Source organism: Rattus rattus, chromosome 6, assembly GCF_011064425.1.
Source record: "Rattus rattus isolate New Zealand chromosome 6, Rrattus_CSIRO_v1, whole genome shotgun sequence".
Taxonomy (NCBI): domain Eukaryota; kingdom Metazoa; phylum Chordata; class Mammalia; order Rodentia; family Muridae; genus Rattus; species Rattus rattus.
In genome coordinates, this window is record NC_046159.1 from 153974877 (window position 1) to 153989239 (window position 14363).

Here is a 14363-nt window from a genome sequence, read left to right on the forward strand (position 1 = left end):
TATCCCACGCTCGGTGCCTGTAGAACCTAGAAGATGGTGTCAGATGCCCTGGACCTGGAGCTTCAGCTGTGTGGGAACTGAGCATGGGTCCTCTGGAAGAGCAGTCAGTGCTCTTAAACCCTGAACCATCTCTCCAGCCACATCAGGAAAGGAGGATTCTCGACTTCACTGCAGAAAAGGATTTCAGGATGAGCCAATATGAGGCAGAAGGAGAGAGTTTGATCACAGGGTTAATATAAGTGAGGTGCTGGGGAGAGAGAGCACACAGCTCAGCGTAAGTGTGGCAAGGCTCGCACTGGAGCGTCTCAGCAGCAACTGCTAAGGTTCTTAAAGGAACTGCGTGTTAGTGGAGAGTAACATCCGGTGTGTGCGTGTGTACATGCACACATGTGATCACATGCATGTGCTTGAGCATATGTATATTCACCACATGCATGTAGGAGCATGAGAAGGTCAGAGGAGGATGTTGGATTTCTCTGGAACTGGAGTTGTGGGCAGTTGTGAGACACCGTGTGAGTTCGGGAACTGAACCCAGGTCCTCTGTAAGAGCAGTAAGCACTCTTGGTTCTTTTTTTTTTTCTCGGAGCTGGGGACCGAACTCAGGGCCTTGCGCTTCCTAGGCAAGCACTCTACCACTGAGCTAAATCCCCAACCCCAACACTCTTTTTTTTTTTTGGTTCTTTTTTTCGGAGCTGGGGATCGAACCCAGGGCCTTGCGCTTCCTAGGCAAGCGCTCTACCACTGAGCTAAATCCCCAACCCCCAACCCCAACACTCTTAACCACCAAGCCAACTCTCCAGCCTGGCGTATACAGGTTCTTGTAGGCTTTGAAACACTGTTGAAAGAATTTTTTTCTTTTGTTTGTTTTTTGTTTGTTCGTTCGTTTTGGAGACTCTGTAGACCAGGCTGGCCTCAAACTTAGAGATCTGCCTGCCTCTGCCTCCTGAGTGCTGGGATTAAAGATGTGTGTCCCCACTGCAGGCTTCTGTTTTTAATTTTAAAAGAGGATTTTAATTATATAAATATTTGTGCATGGGTTTGTGCAAGTGTGCGTGCAGTGCCCAAGGAGACCAGAAGAGGGCGTCAGATCCTCTGGAGCTAGAGTTAAGTTGTTTGCGAGCCTCTGATATGGCTGCTGGGAACCCAACTCTGCTCACGCTCTTAGTGGGTCTGCTCAGTCACTGTTGAAAGGTTTCTAAGGCGGCCTCCCAACCACCTCCTTTTCACCTTTACAATAGGTGAGATTCCGTAGGGTTGTGTGGGGCTCGGCCACTCGGGAGGCGGGATGTGGGAAGTTGACCTCATGGGGAAAGTTACCCCATGACTTAGCCCGGCAGGTGTCAGGCTGTAGGGAAGGCATGGGGCACCGACCCCGGCGGTGGGGAAACACAGTCTGAGGCTCAGGACAACCGGAGCTGGCTCGGGGTCCCCTCGGGGTCCCCAGGCCTACATCAAGCCCCGAGACCAAGGGGGAAAGAGGGTGCTCCAGCTGGTCCTGCTGGGAAAGTTCTTGGCTCGGCGGCGGGCAGCAGTCATCGGCTTGGTGGCTTGGTGGCGATCATGGTTGAGAGTGCAGAGAGGCCTTCTGTGAGAGATTAGACAGCACTCTATAAGCGAAGGCCTTCTCCTACTGATGAAAAGAGGCAGTTCATGGTATTAAGATATTGTCATGGCGGAAAATGGATGAGTAAAACCGTACCCCACTTCTCAGGATGGGCCTGAGAGTAAATATCTTCTGTAGGGAAGAGTGTCTGGGAAGAAGAGTTTACTGGCTAAGCCTCCAGGCCTTTAGGACCTCATTGTAATGGAGATCTGTCTTGAGCCTCTGTGACCATAGGTCTCGTCCTCTACATGTGGAGGGCCTTGGAGCGTTGCCCTTACGTGACTGAAGGCCACAAATCTATGGGGAGCTTCAGCTAGTGACAGGGGCCTGGTGTCCAGGAACCAGGCAAAGCGCCTACTGTCCCTTCAGGGTCACCAGGGTTTCGAATCTTAGCTCAACCGGGAACAAGGCTACCTTTCGAGGTCCCACAAGATTCCAGGGAAGCTTTGATTACAGTTGCAATCTGATAAGGGGAAGCCATGGATCAGAAAGGTTGGCTGAGGTGTGAAGACACACCTTTTACTGTAAATGGCTGCTCTTGTAAGGTTTCTAGAAAGTTGCCGGTTTATAGCTGGGGAGAAGAAAGATACTAATTGTGAGTCTTTAGGTATTAATTAAGATTCTTTAGGCCTTGGTATACAGGCAGGTTCACTGCTGTCTTAACATCTCTCTCTCTCTCTCTCTCTCTCTCTCTCTCTCTCTCTCTCTCTCTCTCTCTCTCTGAAAGGGATGTTGTCTCTGTCAGCAGCCTTCAGGAAATGTTAAAGGTGCTAGAATTCTTGCCTCTGAACTGGTGGGAGGCTTCCGCCAGACTACAGTCCTGACGGCCCCAGACCCTTCCTATGGCCACACAATTGTCCGTCTCTCTCCTGCCTCATGCTATTGTGAACTAAAGACACATTTAAACAAACCCAGCAGGGACCTGAGGACCACTGGATTCTGGTCCTTGGGTGATTCAGTGATCGGTTTGAGAACACTGGATCTGGATGTGTATCCAGGCTGGCCTCAGGCTCTCATCTTCCAGTCACACCTCCTGCAGGGCCATGAGTGGAGCAAGAAGACCAGCACTCGAGGGCTGAGGCAGGAAAATGGGAGTTCAAAGCCAGCCTGGGCTATATATAGTAAGCACACAGCCACATAGCAAAACTGTCTTAGCAAAGGACACAAAGTCAGGACGGAGAACTCTGTACAGACCTTGTTAAGAGGACTCGTCTCTCTTCAGCCTCCATACAGGGTGTAGAAAAGTTCACTCTGTTTCTAAAGGTCTCCCTGACAAGAGCTCCATGTCAGTAAAACATGTTTAATGTGTGTCTGAGTTTGTGCATGCTCCTCTGGTGCCCTCAAAAGCCGGAAAGAGGAAGGATATGGAAGTCCCTGGCGCCAGAGTTACAGGTGGTTGTGAGGCACCATCTGGGTGCTGGGAATCGAACCCAGGTCCTCTGGAAGCTCTTAACCACTGAGCCATCTCTGCAGCCCTCCTATTATCTTCTTGTGTGAACTCCTTCTCCTGAAAGCCAGCCCAAGAACACGGGTTGAGTAACGGCACCCACCGTTGTAATATTAGTGTCAATAGGTTCTGCTCACCTCACCTCCCTGGGCTCCATCCACTCACCACTGCTACAGGACAGGCCCTGGGACTATTCATAATTTCCTCATGTTCACAGTTTGCTTTTTCCACAACTCAGAGAGAAAGGCTGTCGTAGCTAAGTTACCTTTCAAACTGGCTCCCCCCCCCAGCACCCCCCCCCCAGATAGGGTCTCATAGCTTAGATTGGCATCAAACAAGCTAGGAAGCAGGGGATGACCTTGAACTCCTGATCTTCCTGCCTCTACCACCAGAGTGCTGTGATTACAGGTCTAGGCCAGCATACCAGACTAGGGGGGCTTCTTTCACTAAGCAACATGCTTAGTAGGGCTGGAGGCTCAGTGGTTAAGAGGCACTCACATCAGACAGCTCACAACTGCCCGTAACTTCAGCTCCGGGTGATCAGATACCCCTCTGACTCCGCCCATAAGTAATAATTAATATTTGAAAAATAAAATGGCATGAAAGAGAGTATAGGGTCTTTTGGCTAAGCAGTGCGTTTTCTTTTTAGCATTGAAAAACCTTTCATTATCTGCCTGTGACATTGCTTCTGGGTGCAGTTTGTGCTACTGTAATACAAATACAAAACCTGAGTGCAGCTAATTTATTAATATAAAGAGCAGGGATCTGTGTCCTGGAGTTCCGGAGGCTCCTAGCAGGCGCAGGGCAGGAGGGCAGCCTGGGCCTGGGTTGCTTGGTGTGCAAACCTGCAACCCAGCAGCAACCAGGTGACTCCTTTGAGTTAACTGAGGTTGGGCAGGAATGAAGAGTGCAAAACACAAGCTTGCTCAGCACGGGCTGAAGCCCTTCCGGTCCCCTGGGGATCTGCCCCACGATCCCGAGGGCCCAGCCTGGGCATTTCCACCCAGAGCCATCAGGGAGGGCATGCACGAATGAACGAATAAACATGGGCTGGCACTTGCAAGCCCTGTAGCCAGGATCGCGCTCTAGAAAGCCAGCCTGTTTGAGCTAGCTAGAAGAGGTGCCCAGCTCAATCAATCACGCGTCCCCCAATTCCTGCTCCACCCTATTCTGCCGCAGGGGGATGAGTTTGAGTCTTTCTCCCAAGTGAGGGATCTGCAGAAGTGGACCTGTCAGGGGAGGAGTGTCTGGACTGCGGTCTTGGAGGACAGGTTTTGTAAAATGACAGGTGCTGAAGCCTGCCCTCTCGTGGTGATATCAGTAACTGCGTCCTAAGGAAATTATTAAGCATCCTTGTGGGAGACTAACTACCGCAGTCTCTATTAGACCATCTATCCCTCCTTTTCTCCATCCCTCCCCCTTTCTCTCTCTCTTTTTGACCTGGAACTCACTATGTAGAACAGACCTGGTCCGCCTACACAGTGATTCTCAACCTTCCTGATGTTGCCAGCCTTTAATACAGTTCCTCATGTTGTGGTGACCCCCAACCAAAACTTACTTTTGTATCTATTTCATAACTACAATTTTGCTACTGTTATAAATCTCAATGTAAATATCTTTTTTCCTATAGTCTTTGGGAACCCCTCAGTCGACTCCCAGAAAGGTTGCCACCGCAGGTTAAGAACCATTGAGTGTGTGATTTTGGAGGGGCGATGGTCCTCGTGGGTCACTGTTTATTTCTGTGTCTCTAAGGAATACAATTAGACATCTCGGGCTTTAATGTGCACTACGGCACAGATTTTCGAAGTGAGCCCGAGTCGTTGTCAGATAAGGAAGTGTAAATAGAAGCAGCGGAGAGAACTGAAGAGGTAAGAAGGGCACGATGGGCAAAGCTTGTGTCCTAACCAGCAACAAGCCGCAGTGCTGAGCTAGAATTAGCCACAGAGGCAGAGGCTGAAGTTTTGCATTCGAGTCCTCCCTCCCCTGCTTGCTTGCAGTGTGACCTTGTTCTCCACACTGTAAGGTGGAGCTTACAGTCCACACCTCCCAGGATTGTTGAGCAAATCAGTAAGTCCTGGTTGATGCCCAGCCACAGAGAACACCGTGGGAGCCTGAGGTGGTGCCCCCTGCCTTTAATGCAGCACGTGGGAGGCAGAGGCACTCCAGAGGCTCCAGGTTCACAGAAAGACCTGGTCTCAAAAACTAAGAACAATGAAGGAAGACACTTGATGTCAACTGCTGGTCTTTACACAAGAACACACGGGTAAACACAGATGCACGCGCACGCGCGCGCGCACACACACACACACACACACACACACACACACACACACACACACACTTACTCACTATGCTGGGCAACTTTCACTGGCATCCACACCAAGACTGAAACTGTACCATTCAACATGAAGTTCACATTAACCCTTCCTACAGTTCCCCCGTCCCACAATTTCATTTTTAATTTTTGCCTTTTGTGACAGAGCTTCTCTGTGTAACAGTCCTGGTTGTCTTGGAACTTAATCTGTAGAGCGAGCTGGCCAGAGATCTGCCTGCTTCTGCCTTCTGAGTGCTGGGATTAAAGACATATCTAGCTTCTTTCTTTATCTCTCTCTCTTTCTCTTTCTTTCTTTCTTGATTTTTTTTAAAAGATTAATTCATTTATTATACATAAGTACACTGTAGCAGTCTTCAGACACACCAGAAGAGGGCATCAGATCTCTTTACAGATGGTTGTGAGCCACCATGTGGTTGCTGGGAATTGAACTCAGGACCTCTGGAAGAGCAGTCGGTGCTCTTAACCGCTGAGCCATCTCTCCAGCCCCCTCTTTCTTGATTTTTTTAAAACAAGGTTTCTTTGTGTAGCTCTGACTGTCCTGGAACTCTCTCTGTAAACCAGGCTGACCTCAAACTCAAGAGATTTACCTCCCACAAAGGTGCTGGAATTAAAGGCACAAACCACAACCACTTGATTGTGGCTGGTTTATTTCACAGAGGACACTGTCTTCCAGATTAAGAGATATCCACAATTCCTGTTTTTGAAGACTGATTAGTATTACACATGGATAGATACCACATTCTATCTAAGCCAAGGCAGGAGTCGGAGGCAGAAAGCCACAGAGGAATGCTACTTACTGGCTTGCTCACCTTTAATTGTCTTTCTTACAGCCCAAGGAATAGTAACACCCAGAGTGGGCTGGGCTGTACCACATAAAAAATTATTTCATAGACATGCCCACAGGGTGCATCAAGTTGACTGAGATGAGCATTGCAAGTGGCTCCCAGGTCTGATGTCCTGTGATGTGAGTCCTGTGTGAATATGAGAGGACATCTCAGGAAGCCCTGGGAAACTGTAACAGCGAAGCCAGATTTCAATACCACTCCCATTTAGCACCCCCAACGGTCACTAAATGCACCAGAGAAAGGAGTGCACAAGAGGGAGCCCAGATGGAGGAAGTGGGATTTGAGAGACAGGAGCTCAGACAGTGATAAAATATGCTGGCCACAACTGGCTGGTGGCAGTCGCTCTAAAAAAAGAATAGTGTGCTCTTAGAAAAGGGAAAATTAAAACTATGGAGCTTAATAAATAGTGGGGGGAGCTCTTTTTTTAGTGTCTGGTGCTTGGGAGTGTGAAACTCAGGGTTTCATGTGCGCTAGGCAATGCTCCCCTCTGAGCGACATGCCCCAGCCTCTGCAGTAACTGTATTTTTAAATGCGTAGTTAACCATGAACGATAGAAATTTGAGGGTTACCACAGCATGGACTGGATTCCAAATGTTCAGAGAGGGAAAGGAGACTTTATAGATGCCTCCGTCAGCCAAATAAAATGCTAGAAAAAGGAAACAGTAAAAGCAAGCAAGCAAACAGCAACAGGCCCCAGGGCCAGTGAATGGTGCCACAGGAGAGGAACCTGCCCCCAAGCCTGGCCACCTGTGGTAGATCGAATGAGCCCAGCCCCCCAGGCTCATTTGCTGAATTCTTGGTTCCTAGGTGTTAGAACTGCTTGGGAAGGATTAGGAGGCTGTTCTTGGTGGAGGAGGCACGCCACAGGGGGTATGCTTTGAGGTTTCAAAAGCCAATACCATTCCCACTTAACTCTCTCTACCTCATGGTTGTGGAACAAGATGTAAGTTCTTAGTTACTGCTCCAGCGCTTGCTTGCCTGCCTGTCTGCCGCCATGTTCCGTGCCATGATGGTCACGGTCCCTAGCTAACGTTCTGATACTCTGATCCCCAAACAAACACTTACTTTTCTAAGTTTCCTTGGCCGTGGTGTCTTATCACAGCCATAGCAAAGGTAACTAAGGCAGCAAGCACTTCAATCTCTGGGACCTACATGGTGGAAGGAGAGAACCGACTCCTTGTCTCCTGACTTCCACAGGAGCACTGTGGCATGCACAACCCACGAAAATACAAAAGTGAAGATGTAAGAAAAGTCACTGTGTAGACCAGGTTGGCCTCAGACTCATAGAGATGATGTGATCTGCCTCTGCCTTCCAGGTGTGGAGATTAAAGGAATGCATCATTATGGCTGACAGAAAAAGTTGACAAATTTTGAAAGGCTTTTGGCTACTGGACAGGGATGGGGGGTGCAGTGGGGGTTGCACAGCCAGAGACTGGAGTCTGCAACTGTGTCTCGGACTCTTCGGATCCCAGGACAGCTCCCACATCTGCCTTCTTTCTCTCTCCTCTTCTGCCCTGCCCCCTCCCTCCTCTCTTCCTTCTTCCACTCTACCTGCCTGAGCACCAGTCAGGGAGGGCTGCGGCATGGTGAGAATTCATTCTTTGCCTCCTCCATGCCATCCTTCCCAAAAGGGGAGGCTTTGGCCTTCCTCTTGCTAGCTGACAGATTTATGTCACCAAGAGATTCCACTGGTCACTCAGGGACAGGGTTGGTGTTGGACACCTCTGTGCCACACCGTTTTTGTCCTTGCAGAGTCTCCAATGCCACTGACGCCTGGAAAGGGATCTGGGGTCATCCTGACATGTCATAACCCCTGTCCTACCGAGAGCATCAAGTAAGCGCCTTGCCTCTGCCCCTGAGCCTCAGCTGCCTGGGAAGGGCATAAGAACTCTCTCATCCCTGGGTCTGTACTGAGGTTACACAGAAGGCAGAAGGAGGAAGCCCCGGCAGTGATTATGTGCGCTCAGTGTGTGTGTGCAGGTGCCATTCAATCTGCCCGATCCCAGAAGCAGCGGATTTCCACAGTGTTATCCAGGAAGGCAAGCCTCAGTTCCACCCGCCCACGCTCAGCACTTAGCTGCGGTGCCAGGATGGAGAAGTAGCAAACTGTCAGACCTGGGGAAGTTGCCAAGACAGGAGGGGAACCAGTGTGAGTGATACAGGCCTGCATCATCTGCCTAGCTCACCATGGGGAGCAGGCTCAGAAAATCATGATCGTCCCTGCTCTGAGGGTGAAGCTTTGGCCCCTACTGTTACAAAGTCATAGAGGCCCAAATAAAAGAACTAATAATTCTAATAAAAGCTGTCTGCAGATTCCTGAAAAGTAACATAGGTGTCTGTTGTCATCAAGCTGTACACATACAGGCTAAGTGGGAGACTAACATTTATTCTCCCCTGTGTGACCTCCAAAGGGTGAAGTTCAAACCCAACTGAAAAGGAGATTGCTGGCTTGTTCACGTTTCCCCACAGTTCCTCAGGCAGAGGAGACTTGGAAGCATCGAATGCAAGAGGGTTTCCACTTAGCAAGGCAGCAGCACTCTCTTTGGTGTTTGTATGTGGAAGCTGAAGCCTCTCAGAGCACCCCATGAATTTATCACAAGGATGCTTTAGGCCCACAAGCGAGTTACTGGGATGTCAAGGATTCCATGCAGGGTCATCCCCAGGGCATGTATAGTCAGCATGACAGTATCACCTTAGTGACCCAATCTTGGATGGCCTACCCCCGGTCAATGGATGGGCTGGCTGGCTAGGGCATCCCTTTTATTTTTTCAAAAATTTTATTTATTTATTTCATGTATACGAGTACACTGTGACTGTCTTCAGACACACTAGAGGAGGGCATCAGATCCCATTACAGATGGTTGTGAGCCACCATGTGGTTTCTAGGCATTGAACTTAGGAACTCTGGAAGAGTAGTCAGTGTTCTTAACTGCTGAGCCATCTCTCCGGCCCCGGCATCCTTCTTGAACGAGCCACAGGACCAGTGAATCCTGTAGGAGGTAAAGTAGCCATGTTCCCTGGGGCCTCTAGTCAATGCTCACCAACTGGGCTTTGTGTGGGTGAACACCAGAGAATGCCCATGAGACCCTGTGTGGTGGTTTGAATATGCTTGGCCCATGGGAAGTGTCACTATTAGAAGGTGTGGCCATGTTAGAGAAAGTGCGTCATTGTGGGGGTGGGCTTTGAGATCTATGCTTAAGCTTTTCCAGTGCAGAAGAGACTGTCCTCCTGGCTGCTGTGGAAATCAGTCTCCTACTGCTGCCTGTGGATCAAGAGGTAGAACCTGGCTCTTCCAGCACCATGTCTGTCTGGATGCTGCCATGCTTCCCGCCATGATGATGATGATGAGCTGAACCTCTGTAAGCCAGTCTCAGTTAAATGTTGTCCTTGGTCACAGTGTCTCTTCACAGCAGTAAAACCTTTACAAAGACACCCAAGTTCAGCTCAGGGCACCCCACCCAGTGGCACCCAGTTCAGCAAATGGGGAGTGAGGAGCTTAGAAGTTGCTCAGTGTAAGGGGAAATTTGGCAGTGTGTGGAGGTGGGATCCTGCTTTGTGAGGCACAGGCATTGTACCTGGACCTAGGCTGAACTGACTCTGGAGTCCAAGTTCAGCATAGCCAGGTCCCAGGGCAAACCAGGGCTGTGGGGCTCTGGCAGGTAGTATGGGGCTGGCAGAGGTGTCCTTGGGGCATGCTGACACTGGGCAGGAGAAGGGAAGGAGATTAGTTATGCACAGCTGTGCCTGACAGCATACGTCTGTGGTCTTTGGCATTTGGGAAAGGCCATGCTAGGCTGTGACAAGTGGAGGACATATGCTAAGTAGGCCGGTGGGAGGTGAAAGGGATACTGCTCTGAACCCTTCTGCCAGGGTGATGTGAGCTCATAGGAAGAAGCATGAACGGAGAGAGAGCTGTTAAGGTTTGTTCTGGTAGGTTACTGAACCTACTCTTAAACCAAAACAACAACAAAAAACCCAAAAAACATTTTATAGTTGGAATCTTAAATTGGTAGAGATCTTTAGACTTTGATACAGAATTGAGGTTATATTTTGTTACATTGATACAGAATTTTGTATATTGATACAGGTTTAAGGTTTTTTTTTTTATTGGTATAAATCTTTGTGTATTGATACAAAATTTAAGATTATTTTTGTTACAACATAATATATATATATGTTTCAACTCTTGTATAGGTGTTATGCCTCTGCAATTCATTTAATAATAGAAAAGTCTGGTCCCAGTCCTTTTAATAGCTACTATTGCAAGTTGTTTAAAATAATTAAGTAATACAAGTTAATAGTTAATCAAACGCATTGGCCATGTTACACACGAGGATGGATACATCCTGGGTTAAATAAATAATAGGTAGCTGGAGACAGGCAATATTTGTTCAAATACGCTATAAATAGATGATCTTTAAAAACCTCCCTCACAGAATGTGGCATTTAAATGTAATTTTATTAATTTAAGATCTTTTTTGACATGTCAACTCCTGGCACTACTCCATTCACCTCGGGAAAGGGAGATGAGCTTCAGAGACCTCCATGTGGGGTTGCCTCAATTGCGGCGTGCTAACCACCTGGCAAAGAAAACGCCTCAACTTTATATGAGGATTAAATGCTGCCCAGAAAGAACAGACACAGGGAAGTAGACTGCCAAGACAGGGCACACAAGTCATTCATAATTCCTGCTTCACATAAGGTCTGTCAGATGTCCAGAAGGGTCTGTCAGATGTCCAGAAGGCTGAAGACGGATGCTCCAACATTGTAGAGAATACTGAGGACTGTCCAGGCAGTCAGCTGTCTGTCATTTCAATAATTTTTGGAAACTCCGTTTCTGTGCTTCCTACATACTAAGGTAATATTTATTCCTTCTCCAGTCTCTGATGGGGTTGAAGACTAGATAGTTATAGTCTTGCAATTAAACTTAAGTTGTTTAGCACTTAGGAAAATGTTTTAGGTCTAAGAAAATATTTTCAAGTTAATAATGCAAATTAGAATAGAAATTGATTTTAATGCAGAACTCTGAACTCACCAAGATAGGATAATGAAATACTTTCTCCTGAGTTGTGGGATACAAACTAGACTTTTAAATGTAACTCTAACTTAATCATTTTTGTATTTGTTTCATAATTGTTTTACTGAATGTTGTTTATTATTATATGAGAAAGAGCCTTTTTATTTAGATAGAAACTGGGAATTGTTGAGGTTTCGTCAGTTGCCATGCATTCTAATGCTAAGTACTGACCTCCGAGGTCTGGTTGCCCTCAGGGATGAGGAAATCCTTGCAAACACCAAGTGCTGCTATGTAACCTTGTTCTTTAATGTAAAACTATCGGCCACTGCAGAATTCAGGGTAGAAACTGAACCTCTGGCTGGACCATCTCATCTTTAGCATGCCAGTAAAAGAACCAAGTCATAGTAAAGCCGGAGAAGCAGACATATTTGACACCTCACTAAGGAGACAAGGACCCACTGACTCCCCAAGTCCATCTTTGGGTACAGATGTGAGGTTTAACAGGCAGAAATGGAGGGTTACATGGTATGTGTAACTAAGAAGTCCTGATTTAGGTGTGGTCCTGCCAATCACTGGCCCACCATTGTCTTCCCTGGCTTCTCATGCAAGGTGGCCCCAAACGTTGCTGGAAGTGTGTTGTATCTCTTATTGGGAAGCAAGTTCCTTTTCTGGCTGCACTCAGGTCTTAGCCTCTCCCTTTCCCCTGGATGGATTTCTGGAGACTAATTTTTTCTTTCTTAGCCTGCCTTTTGAGACAGGACATCATTGACTAGCCTGGAACGTGAAATCATAGACCAGGCTAGTCTTGAACTCACCGATCTGCTTTGCCGCTGCTTCCCAAGTGCTGGCATGGAAAGGCGTGTGCCTCCGCTAGCTAAACACTTTAATTTTTTGAGGTTCATTGTTCCAAGTTTGGAAGCTGAAGGAAAGGGCACAAAATGTGTTCATCTTCTCTCTTTCCAGGGAGGTGCTCCAACACTTTCTGTGGTATTTATAGATGACACATGTGCAGGAGTTCGTTGAGGTGGAGAGAGAAATTGGGGTACTGTGTCTTTCTCCACCAGTAGAAGTGGCAGAGTGCACACCACCTTGCCTGCCTGGAAGCAGATGGACAGGAGTCTATAGATGCCACATGTCGGGAATAAACAAAGGAAACCCTTTTGAAATTTAAGGAGAACAAAATGTTCTCATAAAAATTGAGGACTTACTTTTAGCTTCTGCAGGGGGGATATTTTAATCCAGCTCAAGAGACAGCTGAGACCACCATTTCACAGATGGGGAAGCAAAAGGGGGCAGATTGCATGACTCGCCGCAGCTGGCCGCAGCTGGCCACAGCTGGCCCAGGCTGCTCCTGCCTTCCTGGCTTCACACCAGGTGCTCCAGAGAGGCCAGGACAGCTCTGAGCACCACTTGTGCACTCTTTGCACCACAGTTACGGAGAAAGAGAAGGTTGTGCCAGGTGGGCTCCTTCAGTCTAAGCGATGGGGACATCAGCATGGAAAGGCAGGCTTTCAGCTGTTCTGGCCTCCGCCCAGGCTGCTGCTTATTTTAGGATGGAGTTCAGGAGGCTTGCTTTGCCACCATGAGAAGGCTGCTGACTTCCCTGGCTACCAGTCCATAGGCAGTAGGGATGAAAAGACAGATCCCATGTAGCCTGGCGCCTTGGTGCAGAACCGCTCCCTGCTGAGAATAGGGTGGCCTTGCCCAGGCTTTGGGGCAGCAGGAAGAGCTGTGTGAAAGCCTCAGTTACTGAGATCACACTATTTGGAATCTATATGGTCTGTTGTGAGAGTACATACCATAAAAATCAGAGGTCCCCGGAGCCAATGAGATGGCTCAGTGGGTCTAAAAGTGCTTACCACCAAACCTGATCCCCGGAAGCCTCACAGTGGAGAGTAGATCTGACTCTGGAAAGTTGTCCTCCAACCTCCCCATTCATAAAGTAAATAAAATGTAATAAAAAATTGCAGTAGGGCTGGAGAGAAGACTCAGTGGTTAAGAGCACTGACTGCTCTTCCAGAGGACCTGTGTTTAATTCCCAGCACCCACATGGTGGCTCACAACCATCTTTAATGAGATCCGGTGCCCTCTTCTGGTGTGTCTGAAGACAGCTACAGTGTACTTATATAAGTAAAAATTAATACTTTTTTAATTACACTAAATACATACAGTAGGATCAGTGGTATGTGCTGATGTCCTCCCAGCTAGTTAGGAGGCTGAATCAGAGCTTAGCTCCAGGCCAGCCTTTTGATAAACCAATCAAACCTGTGGGAGCTCACATGGGGCTTTCAGCCTCATCTCCTGACGATGACAGCTTCCCTGACCATTGACTGGGACACATCCTACTTCTCGGTAATAGCAGTTGGGGACCAAGCTCTGAAGGCCCAGCTGGTGACACAGGACATTGAGTAGCAGGTCTCTTGACGAATGAATCATGGCGGACTTGCATTTCCTATACCATGGCAGCAGGGTCCGGTGTTCCCGATGCCACAGGTCAAACCCAGCCTTTGTAAGCTTGTGTGGAGAGGCTGCTTGTGACAAAGTCTGAGGCCACCCACCACGCTAGTGGCCACTAGGAAAGCAGAAAGCTTTGTAAAGTGTGAGACTGAGTTCTGACGAGCCCTGGGGTAGCCATCAACAGTCACTTACAAACTATGAACGTGTTTGTCAAAGGCTCTGCAAACATCCAAGCTTGCAGGCTTTTAAAAGTTATTTAATTTTATGTGCAGTGGTGTGAAGTGTCAGTCCCTTTGATCTGGGGGGGGGGTTGGAACTGGAGTTACAATTATAAGCAACCGTGTGGGTGCTAGGTATTGAACCCAGGTCCTTCGGAAGAGTAGGCAGTGCTCTTAACCTCTGAGCCATCTCTCCAGTCCCACTTGCAGCCCTAATACAATCCCCAGCAAAGTTTTATGGAGAAAGCAGAGCCCAAAGTCGTTGCCTAGGTGCAGAATTGAGGTACTCAGTCAGTCCTGACTCTAAACTGAGGATGTCGGGCTCAGCTGTGTAAACATGATCCAGTTACAACTATGGGCCAAGTGAGTTTCCTGCCAGCTGCCCACTGACCTGTCAGTAAGGAGCCCTGGGCTTCTTTCAGCCTGGTTCACACAAGAGCT